This window comes from Tachypleus tridentatus, chromosome 11 (assembly GCF_004210375.1).
Source record: "Tachypleus tridentatus isolate NWPU-2018 chromosome 11, ASM421037v1, whole genome shotgun sequence".
Taxonomy (NCBI): domain Eukaryota; kingdom Metazoa; phylum Arthropoda; class Merostomata; order Xiphosura; family Limulidae; genus Tachypleus; species Tachypleus tridentatus.
In genome coordinates this window covers 51,341,857-51,363,456 of record NC_134835.1, presented here as the reverse complement: position 1 = coordinate 51,363,456, position 21,600 = coordinate 51,341,857, and the positions used below count along the sequence as shown (strand labels likewise).

General features: G+C 30.2%; 1 pseudogene across 1 annotated transcript in view; it reads right to left on the bottom strand.

Moving 5' to 3' along the window:
* LOC143232140 (phosphoenolpyruvate carboxykinase, cytosolic [GTP]-like) overlaps positions 1-21,600 on the bottom strand; it is a 51,738-nt pseudogene that overhangs the window by 7,615 nt on the left and 22,523 nt on the right. The window contains exons 5-10 of the transcript XR_013017394.1: positions 20,036-20,223; positions 19,585-19,798; positions 18,895-19,099; positions 11,310-11,413; positions 7,013-7,108; positions 1,619-1,855 (exon numbers count right to left, since the gene is read on the bottom strand). The product of XR_013017394.1 is annotated as a phosphoenolpyruvate carboxykinase, cytosolic [GTP]-like (transcript). The remainder of the gene's footprint in view (positions 1-1,618; positions 1,856-7,012; positions 7,109-11,309; positions 11,414-18,894; positions 19,100-19,584; positions 19,799-20,035; positions 20,224-21,600) is intronic.

Below are 21,600 nucleotides of genomic sequence, written 5' to 3'. Positions count from 1 at the left end.
AATAAAGACTGTTGGCACAAAAGGTGAAATAAAGTACCACCTGTTTTTCATTTGCATCTGGAAAATTTCCAAAAATTTCTTGATGGGGTTTTACATTATATTTCTAAGCTTTAGGTCAGCTACACCCACTTGCAAAGTCAAAGCTGTGCTGCCAGGCGACAGTTTGAGGATGAATGATATGCTTACAAACAATGAAAAGAAATTTTGCATGATTTAGTAACAGCCTGAAACATATTGCATTTAAGTTTAACATTAATATTTTAATTAGTTTTGTATTATTTGTGTTTATAAATGCATATCTGAAAATTCTGAGTGTATATATTTACACTGATGTAGTTTGACTAGTGGAAATGTCTAAGCAAGATGAAGACCATCTTAACATGTGCAAGTGTTAGTTAAAGAATTTGTGGATGACCTTTGCCTGTAATAACTATAGAACATTGTGAGATTACGTTGGCAGGAACAGGTTGGTATACCTGCATCAAGAATAAAAAGACAAAATATTGAAGAAGAAAATGAAAAAACTAAGTGAAAAGGTAAAGACATGAAATTATGCATATGAGAAATTTAAAAATATCCTAGGAACATTTAAAAGATATGAACATACTTCCATTTCTTAAATATAAATAGTTCATTGCACTCTATGTTGATGATATCTAGAGTTTATGATATAATGGAGAAGATTCTGGAGATTATGCAAATGAGATGTATAAACTATAATATAATAAACAGTATTTTTTACTCAATGAAAATCATACTGTATGTAAACTTTTCAAGAATGAGTGCAAATAAATATAGATTAAACAATGACTGATTTATTATAAATGGTAAAAAAGATCAAAATCAAATGCCTTATTTTTCTTAAACTACATAGTCTTTGGATCATTCAAGACAAATTGATAACTATTTCATCAACTATTTTCATTTTTATAAAGAATTTTCATGAGTTACATTCCTACTTACAATGTAAATCAATCATATTTATTGTGTTAGTGATCAGTTAGACCCTGAAAAAAAGTGGAATAATGCATGTAATAAATGTGAAAAGTAGTCTCAAACCATAAAAGTTTCTTTTTATTCTCATTTGAAGAGTCAGCCTCTTTGCTTTTGATACTTGTGCAAAGCTATTTAAAGACTATCTATGCTGGTTGTCCCTAATTCTAAACTTAACTGTATAAAAGGCTTCTAGTTAATGAAAGTTATCACCAACTTGATTAACACTTCTCTATTCAAATACTGACATATGCACCCCCTAGCTCCAAAGTGTAAAGACAATTCTGTTTCTGTAATGATAGGATATGAACAACGAACACACAGACTGATAGTCAGGCATGGTAACTACTGGGCTTCAACATTCAAGTCCTTTAAAAATACAACCATGTCAAAAATGGATAAAGCAGTTGATGTGCTTAATACTTATGTTAAAATTTATTTAATCATACTTCTAAAGTTTGCAAACTATATACTAATTAAGATGAATTTCAAGTACTTTGTATGCTTTCACATGATCTTATGTTTGATGACTTTAGCTGTCATATTTTCCTGAAATTATCTGCACATTCATTTTTATACAATTTCTGATATTTCCCTCCTCCAAACTTTTTTGTAATCAAATTACCTGCTCCACATCTTGACCATCCACTCGTCGACAAATCCAATCCAGGACTCTACAGTTCTCACCAAAGCCGGGCCAAATGATTTTTCCATCACCATCCTTTCTGAACCAGTTCACATGAAAAATCTTGGGAAGTTTTAATCCAGGCTTTTTAGCAAAACTCAACCAGTGATCAATGTAGTGCCCAAAGTTGTAACCAAAAAAAGGGCATTGCAAATGGGTCATGCATGATGACTTTAGCTATTATGAAAAAAAAAGTTATTATTGTATGTGGTTAATCTATTTATTATTTACAAAATTCATTAAAAATATCAAACTAACAACTTTGACCGAAGTGGGTACAATAAAATTTTAGCTTTAGGTGCGAGGTCAAAGAATAACTGAAAACAAAACCTTAATTATGAGATTATTCCCAATATGTCACAACAATTAAAAAAAATAAAATAAATAAATAATAAAAAAAAAAACAGTACCCAAGTTATACACATGAACAGACAGGCACCTACATAAACATATATAAACACACTAACTATAAAGTTTTTTGTGTTGATGATTCTTGAAAGTCAATAATTATGAAATAAAATCATGTTTGATAGGAGATGTACAAAACATTAATATATAATTTATTTTAAACAGCTTAAGTACTTTGTTAACCTGAAGGTGATCTATGAAGCTTAAAACGTTGTTCTCACTTTATCTCAATAAAAGTTTTAATACTCATACCAGCCATCTTCGGATACAGCTTAATTACTTCCCAAGAGAAAATAAATAACAACATATACTCATTCCAAAAATTTATCAATCATTCAACTTTTGACACATATACACAGGAGATTTCAATAAAATATTTAGTGTGAAGAGTAGATCACTTTTAAACTCATATATGCAATAAAACACTTCCCTAAATGTCATTTGAATTCTGTAAACCTACACATTTTTCCCAAATGAAAAATAACTGCACAATTATTCAACAAAATTTCCTAAAAATGCTTTATTTCCGAGTTGAATGCAAAGCTATTTAAGGGTTACCTGTGAAAGCCTTCCCTGTTTTTGAAGTGATAAGACTGATTCGAAGGTAGCTATTCAACACACCATACTACCAACTCTTGAGTTATTCTTTACCAGTGAACAGTGATTGTCACATATTAACACTCCTATGGCTGGAAGGGTACGTTTATTCAGGAAGGGGTTTCAAGGATACCCAGACAATGAGGGAAATAGATCTGAAGAACATAACAGAGGAAATACTATTTCTGAGCCAGGTATACTGTTCACCTGTATGTAATCTTTAGTATACAAGGGTGGAAGCTGTGAAGTGTAGAATGGCAAGGGTGTGACAGACCACACTATGTAATTCAAATACATCTAAAATAACTCTTCATGGTATACCAGCATTCACTTGAAAGTAGGATGAGAACCATACTATCATCACCTCAATCCCAAGAATTGGGGATGAAGAAATAAACCAATTTCTGGGAATGTCATGAGAATCATTACTGATTTATTGTACTGGGAACTGTCATCAGGTATTACAAAGATGTCCCATCACATGAAATCGACTCCCCAATCATAGCACATGACTGCATTATCCAATGGCAACAATATTCTTGAAAGAAGAGTATGCAGGTTTGTCAAGGATAGAGCCAGAACAATCTCGCACCCCACTGCTGTGACCCAAGACACAGACAAAGCAATTTGTGAAGAATAATTGACAACCCAAACTCTTGTGAAGACTCTTAGTGATTTTGTTTACTTGAATATCAGCCCTCAATACTGATAACTAACATCCACACAAAGGTAGGATGAGAGCTCGAATCAAAGGGGTAAACTACAACTGCAATGATTCAACTCCAATGCTTGTGTAAATTTTATAAGGAGGTCACATTATCTATAAATGGGATGGCTAAACTCTAATGTTTGTGCAAGTGGTGTTAGGAGGTCACATCATCCACATCATGTGTCTCAGATGCTAGCAATACTGGCTCTAGAAGAACAAAGAGCCCTGAGTTGACACATAAGCCTATCTGGATCCAGTGAAGGGGAAAGATGGGAAAGAGAAAGAAGACCAATTGGACAAAAGGAGGAACAACACTTATATGAGCTTCAAGATTTGTGAGAGGAGGAATGAACTGGATAAAAAAAAGGTAATGGGAGAAGGGTTTGCAAAATTTCAATGGCAAACAAATCCAGCCATTGATGTGCACAGGTTAAGAGAAGGAATTAAGTAGTATGGAAAAAAGGTAACACTGAACATTATAAATTGGTTCGATTAAAACAGAGTTGAAGTTAGTGAACAACTGACCACATAAATAATCCAATCTGGAAGGGTAGGATACCAGTGAGGCAGAAGGAATGCATGAGCATGGGAATAACAAGGGAAGTAGAAACACTGCAGTATCAGAAAAGACAAAAGGTATAGGATGTCAGGTTACTGAGGAGAATGAAGACCAATGGTCTAAGAGCTAGCATAGCTTTGTTAGCATGAAACCCCTGGCAGTATATCAACAGTGGAAGACCAGCCACTTTTGATGTCTACACCACCCATAATATGGATGGGTGCAAAAAAACAAGGAAAAAAGTGACTTGAATGAATCGATAAAAACTAATATAATAACTGAGTTCAATAAATCAAATTATATTGAAAATTAACTACCTTGGGAGCACAACAAAGTTGAAAATGCAGCAATAAAGAAACATAAAAGCATGTTCTAACTCTAACACTGCTAAATGAAAAATGATAGTTTAATAGGGAGCTGTATGCATGATATGAGCATACATATCGCATTGTTTAATAGGTGACACATGATTTGAATAAGAGATATGTTGGAATCTAAAACAACAGGGGGAAGTGGAAGGTTTATGGCATGCATAGAGGAAAAAAAAAACTTGCATACAGAAGGTAGCAATGAGTGAGAATAGCAAGTCTTGTGAAGGGAGATAAGAACTGTATGGGAATTTACTTCTACAAACAGTTACAATATACCCTGTATTTCTCTCTCTATATTTATTAATTTCTCACTTTTCTCATTGGTCAGAAATTTTCAAAACCAAAAAGTTCAAACCTAAATAATTTTGAAATAAAGTTGCAAATAAACTATAGGTTTATAAATTAAATGCATGGAAAATACTTCATTCAATTATTAATAGAGATAGAAACAGTGTATTTAAACTAATTAATACAAAAAAAAGAACTAGGTTTGGAAATTAATAAGGGTATAAGAGTAAAATATCAAAATTGAATATAATAGATAAAGCACATTGTACAGGTTCAATATTAAAAAATCAAAAAGGGCCAAGATATAGCTATTAAAGAAGTGAAAGCATAGGTAGGAATAATACATCTTAAAGACTGAATTTAGTAACATAAGATTTTATTTAAACAACTTAATTTATATAAGAGCAATACCACCAGATTTAAAAGATAAATAAATGACAATATATTAATTTCAATAGAAATTACACTACACAACAATTTTTTTGAAAAGTTTTTGCTGATTGTGACAGGTACCTGGTGGGTATGCACAAATATAGTTTTGGTTTTGCTTCATCATATAGGAACTCTGAGAAATAGACACTTAACTGTTTACTGGCAATAACATGTTTAACTGCGTTTATGTTTCTAATATGCTATTAAATTGAACATAATTAAAATTGTTTTGCTCCTGATTTTCGTTTGTATTTAATGTCCAGTGCATCATGTTACAATATCCAACAGTAGTCAGCAAGCACTGATGGATTCCAGTTGCCCTGATATCGTTTCTTTATTGCAGCAATGCCCTGGTAAAACTGAAGATTTCAATGAAACGGTATGTGATGGGCAAATTTGAATGTGATTTTCGTGATTAGCAGCCAAAAATCTTTAAGGAGCACCCAACAGTGTCCAAGAAGCAAAAACTTTGTTGTGCAGTGTCATGGATAGAGCTGGAACAGCTCTACATCCCACTGTTGTAACCAAAGACATGGGAGCAATTTGGGAAGATAATTGACAACTTTTAAAATAAACAAAAATAACCAGCTTAAAAAACAACCTAAACAAACAAAGAATAATAATTAAATGAATTCTATCAACTTGTTAGAACCTTTTAGGTGGAGGGGAGAACACCTACATATATATTTCAAAATTTAAATAAATACAACTATATTTCAATAACTAACTCAATATTTTAAAAATTTGTTGTTTTTTTTACTTTATAGCATTTACTTGACACAGCTTGTAAACAAGTTAAAAACATTTCCAACTTTCCTTTCTTCGCAGCTCCCAGAATTCTCATCCGTAAATAATAATGTAATTAGAATTTTTCATAATATTTTTTCATCCAAAAGTATAAACTTATATTTAGGAACCTATCATTCCTTGAGAGTATAACTACCTATGTCTTGTTTCTCTGATTATTGCCCTTTCTTGTTATTAGTTTAGTTATTAAAGCCCATCATTCCCACTTTCTTATATCACAGTATGGGGTCTGAACAAATACTAATGAAGTATAGTTTTGAAATAGCTATATACAATGTTTACAGTTCTAAATATAATTCAATAAAATAGATTTTGATCTCAAATTATACATGAAATTGACAGAAATTCTCTTCTGACATTAGTAAGCTTAGTTAGGCTTAGTGAGTTAAACTAAGTGATAGTAAAATCCCTATTTTATGAAAATTACTTTTAAACTTATCATGTTAAAATTATGCACACAAATTACAGAACTTATTGTTTATTGGAAATGTATTTATTAGATGTAAAGTGATCTTGAACAAGAATATTATGAGTAAATATCTTGATACTAGCTTGAAAAATGTAATGGCAACACCTATTTTGAAATGCCAAGACTTAGGTCATTAAATTTTCTAGTTTTGAGGTGTTTTTTTTATGATTTATAGCTGGAACTGGTCACTACTGCAATCAGCAAAATAAAGTGTCAAAAGAAGTATGTTAATGAAAATTAATCATGTTGAATCTGACTGAATATATTAATGAAGCTTACTGGTAAAAACTGAGAAAAATGAAATTAAAAGAAGATGTGAGCATTTTTGATGTTCCTTCAAAATTGTATGTCTGAGGAGAATTTTGGAAATGTGACAATTTAAAAATTATAGAAACACTATGTATGAAAGTCAATGCATATTTACAGCCAAAAATAATGCTATTTAACAAATTTATGCTAGGTTTCATACAAGTTGGTTAAATATTTACATTATGAGATGGACAAAAGAAACTAACAACACTCCTTTGTTACGGAACCGGTTAGAGACTAGAATATTGTAACAGAAAACGTACATAACCTGTGAAATAAATTTTAATAAGTGTATCTTTAATAAGTTCAATCCCAATGTAAATCTTACTAAAACTTAGATTACTGCAACTTTATCTTTTAACACAGTATCTAAACAATATATCACCTTTGTGTTCAGCAGCAGCAGTTGCTTCTGACCTCATGGCTGCTCCAATAAACACACCATGTTGCCAGCTTAGAGCCTCGTACACCAGAGGAACACCTATAAAATAAATATTTAGTAACCATTACCATTTAAAAAAAATTAATGAAATATGTCAAATAAAACCACAAAATGAAGAAAAAAACAATATGCAAGATAGGAAACAAGCAAGTTGAAGGAAAAGTTTTTGTATACAAATAAAGAATTAATGTTTCTACAGTTTCTTATGGTAAAACAACTGCAATTAATAAAAAATAAAAATAACTGAAAAGAACTGTTAGCATTATTCAAAATCTGTTTAAAAATATAGTAATTAGAAGGTAGTATTATTGACTTCATAAAAATGTACATTACATCAAATCTGTTCAAACACACCTATTATTCATATTTTATCACAAAACAGTAAAAACTAAAAATACATTTCATAATACAATAAATTACTACTAAAGTTCCTAACTGCATGCAAGATTCATCTACATACATGTGAATTTTTTTAAAAATAAATTTCAGGTACTAATTTGCAATAAAAATAACAAATCTTGGTAGTTAAAGAGAATGTGAAAACTTTAATATAAACTTCTATAAAAACCTAGCCTACTGAGTGCAATGTTCCTGCACATACAACATGCTAAAAACTAAACAGAAAACTAAAATATTTTAAATGTTACAAAAGCCATCTAATTTAACAAAATAAAAAACCTTGGATCTATGCTACTGTTATTTATGCAAAGTGACACAATAAGCTATCTATGCTCTGTCTGCTGCAAGAAATCAAACATCAAATTCTAGAATTTTAAGTCTAGAAAGTTACCGCTGGACTCGGCTTCAGCTTGTATGCGTGTTCATATTTTAGTCATAGAAAACTTTCTATCAAGTTTAATAAGGCTATGGAACAGTATTTCATGGTTCCACTCAACCCAACTCCCAGATCCCATACCCATGACAATTTATTGAGATGCACGAGATTTGACCTCCTGGGTACTGAATGTGCATAGCACAATGCCCCATATACAAGGCTAGCACAAGTACTTTGTTTCAAACTTTATAACATAAAATAAACAGCATACAGTATGCACACAGTTATCAACAATACTATAGTATTTATCTATGCCTTCTCTCTTCTCAAAATTATTACCATCTCTCCAAGAAAAAACTTTAAAGCAAATTACTCATAACCAATAGAAAACCAAAGTTTTTCTTACCATATGAGGTATTATATTACATTTTATATGTACAAAGAACTGTATTCTTCCAGTTCAAACTTTATTTACAGAGGAAACACACTGACAAGTCTAATTGAATTTTTAACAACTTTTATTACACAGTTAAATTTTCTGAGGTAATATAGAGTAATAAAAAGAATAGTATTAATAATAATTGTTTCACGAGATATACCACAAATAATTCATGTGTCATGTAATTTGATACTGTGTCGTTAGCTGTACATTTGACATGTGATTTGCAATTTATATGACACAAAGAGTAATCATACATAATTCACAGGGCAATAAAACAATCAACTTCAAGTAAAAATAGACATATACTGTTACAAGTTATTTAGGATAAACAATTGTGGTTTTCTGTTGCATTGTGCAGTTATTGCAAAATGAAAAAGAGGAAATTTCCTAATTTTAAAATACTTTACAGTGATTATGAGATCATTCAAATAAACTAACCTCTTACAAAATTAGGGCAAAAAATATTTATACAGTATTTCTGAAAAAACTTGTTTATTTAAAAGGTTTTAGGATTTCAAAAATGATGTTTGAACAGTTTCGGATAAAGAAATATATTTTAAATCTTAAAATGAAAATTACTTTGCACTCATAAAGGGAAACATGTTGTGCAAGTTGTAAATATCTTTCACTGAACATTAACATACTCTTTTACACTTGCAGAAGATAAAATGTAGTGTACATTGTGAAAAGTTTTTCATTAACATTAAAATGCTTTTTTCCCCACTTTTTTGAAATTATTAAATTATACATATGAGATCCTTCAGAATTTTATTGAAAATCTTGAAGAAAATTGAGAGTGTGGGATCCTTCACTGAAAAACTAGCGATAATCCTGAATATTTGTTCTATTTAGGGTGTTATCGATAGAGAGCACAGAAAAATTGTTTATTCTGCTATTTCAGGTTGTTTTGCTTAATTTAGAAATTTAAAAAACAAACTTTCTTGTAAATTAACCATTTAACTACCACTGCTTTAACTTTCAATACAGGGTCAGTTGATTTTACCAACCACATTGTCTCTCTGTACTCATTTAAAATCTTTATAGATTTGATATTACTAACATTTAATATAGTGTGTACATCTTCATAAAATTTGGCAGTCTATCAGTAAACATACAAAAAATATTTTTAGTGAAGTATTTTTAATAAACAAACAAGAAAATTATCCAGAAATATATGGAGTACTTGTTTTGAATAGTGTACGTGTGAAGTGATTTTCATGTTAAAATTATTTGTGTAATCTATAAAACATGCAAAATACATTTCAAATGTTTGTTTTCAATAAAGCTATATATTATCTGTTATATTCTCTACTTTAACTCTAAGTAAGGTTGGTCAATTTGACCAACCTTGTAACCACCATAAAAATCAAAATATATCTTTTTTTATGCAATGATTTCAAGCTGTAATAAACTCCATTTAGCCTAAGTTGCTTTAAAATTTTAACAATATACATTTATTTATAATTAAATTTGTTTCACTGCCCTATGAACCATGTATAACTACTATTCATGCCATTGTAAGTTGTAAATCACTGGAGGAATATACAGCTTATATTATGCTATGAAATGACATTACCAATGAGCTGCTCATTTAAGAGCCTTGTCAACCATTTATATTATATTATTTATTTTACATAACCTAATCTTAACTAATCATAAGAAATAAAGAATAACCATAAAAAACACAAAAAGCACTAACCCACATTTTCTTTTTGTTTTTTACTGTTGCCTGTCAATGATGCTTAACCTATTTTTCTATAGTAATAGTAGTAAATACACTAAATTTTTATTTAATTAAATAATGCTAGAAAACTGGTGATGGAACATTGTCTAGTTTTTGCATATTATTCTTGTACCATCTTAACTATGTGACAAGAGTTGTTACAAATTCATTCAAACAAGTTATTATCTTTCCTATGACAACAAAGTTTGCAGAGAGTTACAATTTTATGTTCAGAATACAACACAATATAATAAGCCATTTGGTAGATGAAAACCTTGGCTTTCCGTTGATTATAGACAATATCAACTTAAACACAAGAGAGAACTATTAGCAAATCCTGAGAGAAAGGATGCAACATCTTGGTGTGCAAGAGGGGTCTGATTTTGTGCTTGATGGCTTTGTAACCAAACAACATTGAAAACTATAAAAATTATGGTTTGTCTGAGCAATAACAAGTTTATTACATGTACACTACCATTTCATACTCAGTGAAGGGGTGATGAATGAAATAAAAAAGAGGGAATGCCAACAAAAATGTGTCATATTTCTCATGCTAGGAGAAATTCACAATTTTTTTAAAATGTTGCTTTATAAAATTACTAACTTAAAACTTGTATACAACTAAAAATACAGATTATTAACAATGATTTTAAGTTGATACACCTTGGTATAACATAAACAAAAAGTAGTTTAATAAAATTTTGAATGTAAGATGCTAAAACCTTATGACATGAAGTAAATGATGTCTGGGTGCAGAAGACTAGACATGCATAGAATTCTTTTGTGATCCATACACAGCATACTGCCACATGTGGATCATACAAATCAGCAGTAAGAGTGTTAAATATTTTTAATATATGCTTTTAAAACTTTGCTTATGTTTTCTTTGTTTCTCACTGCAATTTAAAATATCTTGAATAATAATTATATTTGTCAAGCTGGTTAGCCTTGGGAAAGAAGTGTTTAATTATATTTAACTTTGTTAACTTCCTTCAACCAATAAGGACTTTTCATAAGTATAATAGATTTCTCTCTTCTCAAGTTTTTTGGGTGACTGAAGGAAAAAAGTAGGAAAATTAATTACTAGTGTTTGACTAGTTTTTGTTTGATTGTCAGTTAATATAGTTGACAAAATGAGGAAAGTAACTGGAAAACATCTGTTCAGTAGATATTTTGCATGATAGAGCATACAATATATCTAGCTCTTTCATATATATTATTTTATGTGTCACTAAATTTAACACAAGGTTTTTAATTATTACAGAGACTAAAAGTAAAAACACTTTCAGAAACAATAAACCTTTAGGTCGTCTTCCTCCAAAAATAATGGCTGAAATTGGTACACCAGCTGGATCTTCCCACTGAGAATCCATCATTGGACACTGTTTTGCTGGGGTACAGAACCTTTACATAAAGAAATTCATCTTTGTTGAACTTATCTGTATGAGGATTCTGCATAACAGTAGTAAATAAAGAATGAAGTGGGGTACCAGACATGAAATGCATGTTTAAGATTATGATGTAAACAACACACTTGCTGCAGGTTTCATTTTCATATATTGTACAAGATTAATTTTATCACAAGACCTTTTTTTGCACAGTTGCTTGCCTAGTGGCTACATAAAATGAACGAGTTATGCTGTTCAAATAATAACCAATGTATTAGTTAGGTGAGCCACAAAGAGGATGAACATCTACATTTGTTAGTCACAAGATGAGCAACAAATGTTTTAGAATAAACAAACTTCAGGAGAAGTTAGCTAAAGATGTATAAAAGGAAAAAAAAAACATGATCAAATGAATATTTAAAATAAAGTATAATGTGAGTAATGACACATGAAGAATTACTTGAAAATGAGTAAAGAAGACAACAAAATAGGCACTTTAACCCTCTTTCAAGTTGATCAAAGCAGACATTGCAAAGTTTTAGAAAGCTACTTTCAAACTTTAATCAATACATTATTATCAATGTATACAAATAACTTTATTATGAAAATGTAGTTAATACAAGTTTTAACTTTATATGGAAATACTTTAAAACCCCTCAATCTCTAATAGTATTAGAATTTTTACATTTATCCTCAAGATTTTCCTTCTTGAATTTATTTACCACCTGTCTCTCAAATATAGAATTTAACATAAATTACTTAATATATTACCAAAAGAAAGTTTAATTTTAACAGCTTTCAATCTTATTTAACAGAGTGAAACTAACAAATCAGACCCACTTGCCACACCCTCTTTTTCTCAAATTGGCAACATTGCTCTGATGTTTTTATGACATGATATCCAATACAAAGGCAACGTTTTAATCTATCAAATGGCATATCTTGTTATTAGTGCACACTATTGTCTATTTGATTTTCAGTTTGAAAGTTGCTCTTGCTGTGTTCACATCAAAAAGCTTTGGGTGTCTTCTGTCATTGTTAGAAAACAATTTAAATTATGATGGTTAAAGGACATTCTTTGCTTTGTGTGTATTGTTAGTGTTTATAGATGCATTATTTCAGTAAACAAAAACTATTTAGCATAACAGTACCATTATTATAGGATTAGAAACAGTTTAAAATACGTTAGATTAGGTAAAGAAAAATACAATAATTCTTCAAAAGATGTCTCATACGTTATCTCAATCGATATGGTAACATGAGCAACAAGTCTGCTTAGTAATTTACAACTTGTATGGCAGGAATATTAGTTAAACAGTTCAAAGGGCAATAAAACAAAACTATGTATAAACAGATGTAGGCTGTTAACAGCTTTAAATTACATAGGGTAAACAATCATAGTGTCCTGTTAGAATATGCAATCATTCAAGAAAGAGAAAGGATAAATTTGGTACTTGTCAAAAGAATTAGGGGTACAGAAAATACAAAACAGAGTTTTACATTAAAAAAAAGCTTGATATTTATTTAGAATGTTTTAGAGGTTATGCAAATGAAATTTGAAAATTTTCAAATAAAGAAAAGTATTATTTAATCTTAACATGAAAATCACTTTGCACTTATAACACTCACTGACAAGTCTTTAGTAAAAATCCTTAATTAAAAAATCATTTTTATTTAGAAAAAACTTGTAACATTTACTAAGAGCTTTCCAAATATTTGGAGATAGATAAAAATTATAGTGCAGAAAATAATGGTTTAGTCATAAAATTCATCACATCAACTGTGCCCATACTGAAAGAGTTAATGGTAAAGAATAAGTTTTGAGATTAAATGAGATATTCAAATGTGAGAACTATACACATGTGTGATAAGAAATAATCTAACTGTAACACAGGTAATAAAACAAAAATAAGAAAACACTAAAACTAACAGTAATATGATACATAAAAATAATAAGATTACAGGGTTAGATATTCTATCTAGTCTTTTAAACTATCCTCGTGTTTTTAGGTTAGAGCTTGCACATTACATAACTTTACTTATATACAGTGCAAATAGCCTGACAGCTACAATTAAGCATAAAAATGTGAATACATTCAAAGTTAATTTGCCTTTTAACTGATAAAGTTTACAATATAGAAAACACTAAAAGTAACTTAAATCTGGAAATAAAAGAACTTTAGGTAATACGTTTTGTTTTTTAACAATATTAAAGAAAGTATCAGACAATAAGACTTAGGTGCAGTACTAATAATGGGCTGCTATTTACTTTTTAAAAATTCCTAAATGAGATTATGCAAATAGGTAAACAGTGATTTCAATAACATTCATAGATAAATTTAATATGTGAATGATAGGAAGTTAGGATGTTGACACAACAATGAATGCTCTTTGGAACAGCAAAGAACAAATGTTTTGTTTATATAGCGCTTGTATCCAACCTAAGTTCAACAATGATCTTGTCCAGTCATGTGAATTCAAAATGATACTAGTTAGGATCAGCTTAAAGGATAAATTCATAAAAATGCCCTCTATTTTTTCAAATACAGTAATGCTGGAGTTTGTATCTCAGGACAGCTGATATGGGTATTAATACTTTTACTAATAAAGGACAGAACAATGTTTTGACATTCTTAGATGATCTTCAGGTTAACAAAAGAATGCTAGAGTTTATTTTAAAATGAGTTCAAGTGGGAGTTTAATAATTACTTTGGCAGATTAAGCTACAATGGTGTACAGACTGTTATTACAAATCTTGAAGAAGCAATGGCAATAATCTTATCAATAAAAATTTTGGTGATGTAGAAACTAATCATGCCATACTGAGTGAGTGATGAATGACTGATAGGAATTAAGCACAAAGGGCTAGCTCTGCTTTGCCCACCACAGGTATTGAAACCCTGTGAATTTGCAGATATAACACTGTGCCAATGGGGGGTTAGTGAATGATGAAGAAAAGCATTAACTCCTCAAACAAAATTGAATTCATCATAAACAATATATTTGTCAGATATGAGATTTAAAACATTACAGAAAATAAAGCAAATTGTAAAGAGCATGGGAAGTTTAATAGGTGGTATTTCTTTAATTATTCCATATATTTATCAAATAATGACTAACTATTTATGATAGTTAACACTCCTACGAAAAGTCCTTTATGTCCTTTAATAGCAATTAAACTGTGAAAAGAGAGTTAAGTGTTCAGACAAGGTAAAGCCTGTTGTTTTTGTTAAATAAAAAGCTGCTTTAAAACCATTCAATGATAAATGAAGAAATAGTAATTATGGTGTCACAAGTAAAACAAAAAGATTCAATACCACATTTTTAAACATTCATTCAGAAGTAATCTCCACCATTTATTACAAATTCATTTTAATTTTATACCTAACAGGTTAACCAAATTACTGTTTTATACAAGGATGATATAGATCAGATGATGAGAACTGTAACTGAGTTTATCATCCTTAGGATTTTTGCATTTGGGTTGTTGGAGTGTACCATAACTACCCTCCCCAACAAGATAGGAAGAAATTATTACAAAGCTTGATAAAGCTCCATTTTAAGAATGTTAATTTGGAGAGCAGACTCCTTGACTGACCAGAGATTGGAAGGTACCTAACTGTCAAGGTAAGACCCCAACCTTATAAAATGTGTCTATGAAGAGATGTAGATCTGGATGAAATACAGGAGGTGTGGTGTAGTCTATCTAGCCATGAAATCAGGCCAACAATGAATGTGGAAAAGAGTAAAAAGAGTGGTCCAAGGAGTGTTCACTTAGGGGAATGTGCATGGAGTCAATTCTTGAGAATGAGAGCTTTGAAGGAAGCCTTCATCCTCAAAAGATATAGCTTCTCAAGCTGTGAAAGAATGCAAAGCAAGTGCCTTGAAGACTGCCTGCTCCATATCTTGAAGATGAAGAGAATGCTGGGTCTGACTAGGCTTGAAATTGAAGAAGACTCCCAAATGAACAAGGTACTGAGTGGAGTGAGGAATAGATTTCTTCACCTTTATCAGGAATACCCTGATGCTGCTTCTTGTAGGAGCAGATAAGTGTGGTCTTTGGATTGTAAACAAGAAAAAGCAAGCAGGAGCCAGTTATCTGTGATGACAAATGCAAAAAATCATGGAGTGAAGGTTTTGAGCAAAAGTTCTTACAATCCAACAAAACACATAAGGAGCTGAGGATAATCCAAATGGTAGGATCCTAAACTGGAACACTCAATATTTAGCTATAAACACCTATGAACAATGGGAGTAATATGAGAATGAACCCCAAATTGCAGCATACATGGAGAAAAAATTGGATTTCTACTATCAAGAAAATACGGAATGTAGTCAAAACAAAGTTCAGCCTTATGAACAGAAAAGAAACATGTTAACAAACCAAAAAAAATTAAGCTCTGCACTAACAAAAATTAGGATTACAAGGCACATATGAACAATGACAAACAAAAAAAATATTCAGACAGAACATTAGATTACATGTTACTACAGTAGGAGTGATATGTACATACTACTTAAACATACCTAGTTGGCAAAGCACTCATTAATATGAAACTGATAAAAAAATCAAAATGTATCTAGTCTACAAAGAACATAATGTAATGAGTATATAGAGCCAATCACATTTACCTAGGAAACAAAGTAAGAACCAATATCTAACTTACCAAAGTCTAAGCTCAGAGATGAGAAACAATTCTCCTGTGTATAAAGGACAAAGCCAAACAGAGGGCACTTCAACCATGCCTACAATGGATATTTCAACCAGGTGTAGAGTGTACAAGTTAAAAAAAACAACAACAACAAAAAAACTTACATCTGATCCACAGAGATCTGGAAGCCATAGGAAGAAGGGAGAAGAACAAACAAATTGAACAGTGGAGCACAGCAGCAGGAAAAATAAAACTTGTAACATCAACCTCATCACTGAATAACCAGTTGTAGAAAAAAAAATGGACATGGAAGGCAAAATATTCCAATGAGGTGTACTGTGTGATACACCAAAATAAGAAGATGAAAAGAGAAGAAAGTTACTTGTCTTCGCCTTGACTGTATTCTTCCTCAGCAAAATTATCAGGTTGAAAATGAGAAGAAAATCTCTGGCCAAACTTATGAATCTAGCACTGTACAAAGTAAAACCTGTACCTCCTCTGCAGACAGTGTTAGACCCAATTCTTAGAAAGTTGTTTGAGTAGTGCTATTAACTGTAACTACTGCAGTTGATACATTAAATCATGAATTCATACAAAATTATGAAAGTGGGGATTCGGTGTAAATCAGAGAGTGCTAGCTATGTTGATGCAGATGGCACAGTATAATTGATAGAGTGTAGCCACAACATGTGCATGTTCAAAACTGGTGTGAAATTGATGGGGTATATATACTGATGTGCTGAGAGCAAAATGTTTTTTAGTATTGCTTGGACAAAAGAGAGAAAATCAAAATAGCTCTGTGTAAAAAAAAACAAACATATTGCAATGTTTCTTTGCATGTATCTGTAATCCAATTTTAAAAACAATACAATTAAGTACTTATATGAAATAGGATTTAAAAAAATTAGATTTCAAACATTTCCTGATTACTATACATGTAACTACAATACCATTAAAATTATGTTTATTTTTACTCTGTTAGTACCAGTATTAATCATGTAAAGGACCTTTCGTCCTGAATCATTTTATTCAGTTTTATAACACAATGCGAGACTTGTTTTCTTTCAGTTTACATAGATAATTAATATCTCTCTCAGAGAAAGTGACAGTAGATAAATTAAAATTTGTGTTTGAAAGTCTGAGTATCTAGGTATTTGCTTTCATCTGCAGAAGTAAGTTCTCTTTCTCACTGGAATATCAGTCTATTTGTACTCTCCTTTATGAATTTTTTCAACTGATTTCCTGACTTTAAAAAGTCACTCTTCAGGGTATAATTTTACTGGGAGTTTAACAAAATCATTCAAATACCAATTTTAAACAAAGCATAAATAATCTAAATTAATTACATATATCTTATGAATTCATGACACATAATGTATGTATAAAGTATATTAAAATGCTCAAACATAAAAATTAATTAGTTAAAGTTTATCCAATATAGTTTCTTTTCTAAATTTAAATATTATTCTAATTATACTTTCTCTTATTAGAAAATTACAATTTATTTACTTACTAATTTCTTACCTCATGTACCTGATTCTGTTTAAGGAAACTTGTTAAAAAAACGAGTAAAACATCTGAATTTAGTTGTGATGGGTTATGACTGCAGTTACGAACTATTTTTAACAATAAAGTTTGTTTGTTTGGTATGTATCACAGATATTTTATGTAAAGGATGAAATTTGAAAATTTTCAATTTTACAAATATTAATACATGTAAGAACATACTTTAGTGAATGCTTATAGAATATCTTAATCACAAAGCAACTTTAGAATATACATTCTTTCATGATATTGATTTTACTATAAACCTTTATGCTACATTCCTGAAATTGACCTTAACTATTTGAGACAGCCAGTATCTTCCACACAAAGATTTTTGTTTCTTTAGCCTTATCAGAAAATAATTTTGATTAATCTGTGTTTTAAAATTTCACTGAAATTCCAAAGTTTAAGTCTTTCTATGGGTAATTTGGATGAACCCACAGAAGTTTTCAATGCTTTAATACGTTGTTTTGGACGCTGACACCTCCACCCGATTTTTGTTATATGGCATCCATTTTTCATAAAAAGTCTGATTGCAAGTTTATTTATTGCAACCTTAATACACAACCTGCTACCAATAATACCATTAGATGAAATTTCTGAACTTTGAAAGAAAACATCTGATAATACCTAAACTACAAAATTTTCTTTGAAATCAGGTTTTTTTATTGCATCTGAGCTATAAATTATTTCTGTATATCTGCTTAAGAATTTTTAAAAACATTTTCTTTGCACTTTGCTTACTCTTAATTTGATATATGTTGCTCTTTTTTACTTTTTGCTTTAACAAAAATCCATAATCTGCAGACCTTATTATTGGTGTTAAATGCTTTTGTCCTTATTTCCATTTTAACTTAGATTCTCCTAACTGTAAATTATGCTGTCCTAGTCACATTATCTATTTTCTCTCTCAGTATAGTATATTAATTAATTCATGTTAACTGGCATTCACAAACCAATTTTTCTTTCAAACTGTTTTTATTATTGCATCTGCTAATTTCTATCATTTTTATCAAATAGCTTACAAATCTCACTCAGATTTATTTGAATTTCCAAATCATTGTATTTGAAATGTTAACTGATTCAAGTTTTTCTTGCTTAACTATATTTTTTTTGTTTTTTAAGTATGTGTTTTTTGTTATCAACATCAGTTAATTTTACAAATTAGTATTGAATGTGCTTACACACATCACATTGTTCTTTGTTAAAGTATGTGGTGAAAAAATTGAAATTCTGTGGAATTAATTTTTTTTTTGTATAACTTTCCTTCTCCAAATAAAATAATGAAATTTTACCCTACCTGGAGTTTGGGTGAGCAGCAGGCTTCCCACTATCAGGTTTCCAATTTTCAACATTTGTCCAGGACTTTATTTTCACCTCTTTGGGAATTTCATCTTCCATGCCCTCCCAAAAGAAACCTCCATCACTTCTCTCAGCTACATTAGTGAATATTGTATTTTTCTGTACCGTAAGCATTGCATTTAGGTTGGTCTTCATAGATGTCCCTAATTAAAGGACGTTCAGATAAACATTACTGTTTTGTATGCATATGAAAATAAATGAAACACCAGAATATCCTCTAATTTATTACAAATTTTGTACCATGAAATCATCCATGTTAATGTATATCAGATAACCAAAACACAATTCTATTTGTTTCTGTTTATGTTACTTGTTGCCACATCTTTTCTGAATGCATGGAAGTCTTCAAAATTTATTTCTCTTAAAATCTGTAGTATTCTCAGATATTTGAGAAATATTGTTTCAAATTATTCAACTATGTTTATAAAATATTCTCTATCAAAACACTATGGTATGAAAAAAATCCCATAACACCAGTGTTATACTTTTACCTGGTGCAACACCAAAGAAACCACACTCAGATATTTGAGAAATAGTGTTTCAAATTATTCAACTACGTTCATAAAATATTCTCTATTAAAAAACTACAGTATGAAAAAATTCCATAAAACCAGTGTTATACTTTTACCTGGTGCAACACCAAAGAAACCATATTCAGGATTAATAGCACGCAAATGTCCTTGATCATCAAATTTCATCCAAGCAATATCATCACCAACACATTCCACTTTGTAGCCTGGCAATGTTGGTGTCATCATAGCTAGATTGGTCTTTCCACATGCACTTGGAAAAGCTGCTGCAACATACTTCTTCTCACCTTGAGGATTGGTGATTCCTAAAATCTACAATGAAATATTAATTATTTTTACAATCAAGAACAAATTAAAGCGAATAACTTTTTTAAATGTTTCTTTCCTTTTTATGTACTAAATGTTTTAATACCATGTTAACTTTTTCTCTGTGTAAGCCAAGAGCATTTTGTGTGTGTATGAAATAATCATGCTACAAAAAGAGACACCCGTTTTATCAGAAAAAAATCACAACACAGTTGTTTCATAAAATAGCTTCCTTAAACTCACCAGCATATGTTCTGCCAGCCAACCTTCTCTTTTTGCTAGTATTGAGCCCAAACGTAGAGCGAAACACTTCTTGCCCAGAAGAGAATTTCCACCATATCCACTTCCAAAGGAGCATATCTCATTGTTTGCAGGTATATGGGATATGATAGTCTTTGAAGGATTACATGGCCAGTTATTAATTGGGGGTGCTAGATATAGAAACTAAATACTAAATCAAAAGAATTAATGATGGAATTCATGAACTAAGCATAATACATTTTTCAAGCAATTACTCATACACATCACTTTCAAAATATACATTACATGTAACAAAGTAACATTGCATAAATTAAAATAATTAATAAAAAAGAACAATTACTCTGACCAGCTAAGAATGTATTGTTATTGTAATTGTGCTTACACTGACTTTAACAAACAAACAAACATGAAAGTTACTGTCATGGAATAAACTTAAAACATGAACTTTAGCATTACAACATAAATATCAATCAAAACTCACAGGAAATCCCAAATCATTGCAACACAAGAGTATCAACAGTAATATCAAAATTAGTCAAAATGTGCTCAGTAATTAAAATGAATTTAAATGCAACCCTATCTGGAAGTTTTTTTTTTTTTAATTAAACTAGTTTTTGCACCTTAGTTAATTAACTTTGATTCTTCTACAGCCATTTCTGAGTCTGAACTTACAAGAAGCCATGATGTTTTTCTCCATCTGTTGATAATGACAATCTTGACCTGACAAAACTTTTTGTCTTATTTAATTGTTTGTGCTCTATTATACTGATGTGTTATTACTGTTTATATATATATATGCATATAGTACTATTTTTTAAACAACTTTTACTTCCTCTATGTAACTTTCAATTAACATTTACTATGCAATGATAAAATAAATATTATGCAGCAAAAGAGCAAAAACGCTATCTCAAAACAAAACGTTTATCTGTTAATCTGAAAATAAAAACTCATTAAATTTGCTGACAGATCTAACAAAGTAGTTTTATTTCAATTTCTTACTTGCCACAGAACACTGATACATTAAATAAATCACTATTATCAAGTCATATACAAAACTGAATAAATGTACATCTTCATTCTAATTGCATGCTTTTTACTTTCTAACAAAAATATATTTGAAGGTCTTATTATGAAACAAATTAAGTGATTTATTCATTAAACACACAATATATACAGTAACTCTATAGAAAACAAATACCATTTTACAAATTCTCTGTGGTTAAAAGTTTTGAATATGTCAAATATTATATATCATATAACTGGTAGTATTTTACTAACTAAAAATATTTTACTACTAGCTGTTTAATATAATAGCATTATACTGATACCTTGAATACAACAAATGAAAATTAATACTTTTTAAACAGCAGAAAGTTATTGCTAATGAAGCTTCCCAATAAGCAGGACACAGTTTGTAGTTTAGTGCTACCTCAAGGTGACAACCAGGAGGCTCATGTTTACAGTGCACTGGTAACAAACTTTTAAGGTAAAGTTTATTTTATATATCAGAGGAATAATAAAGTGACCATATTAAAATTTTGTAA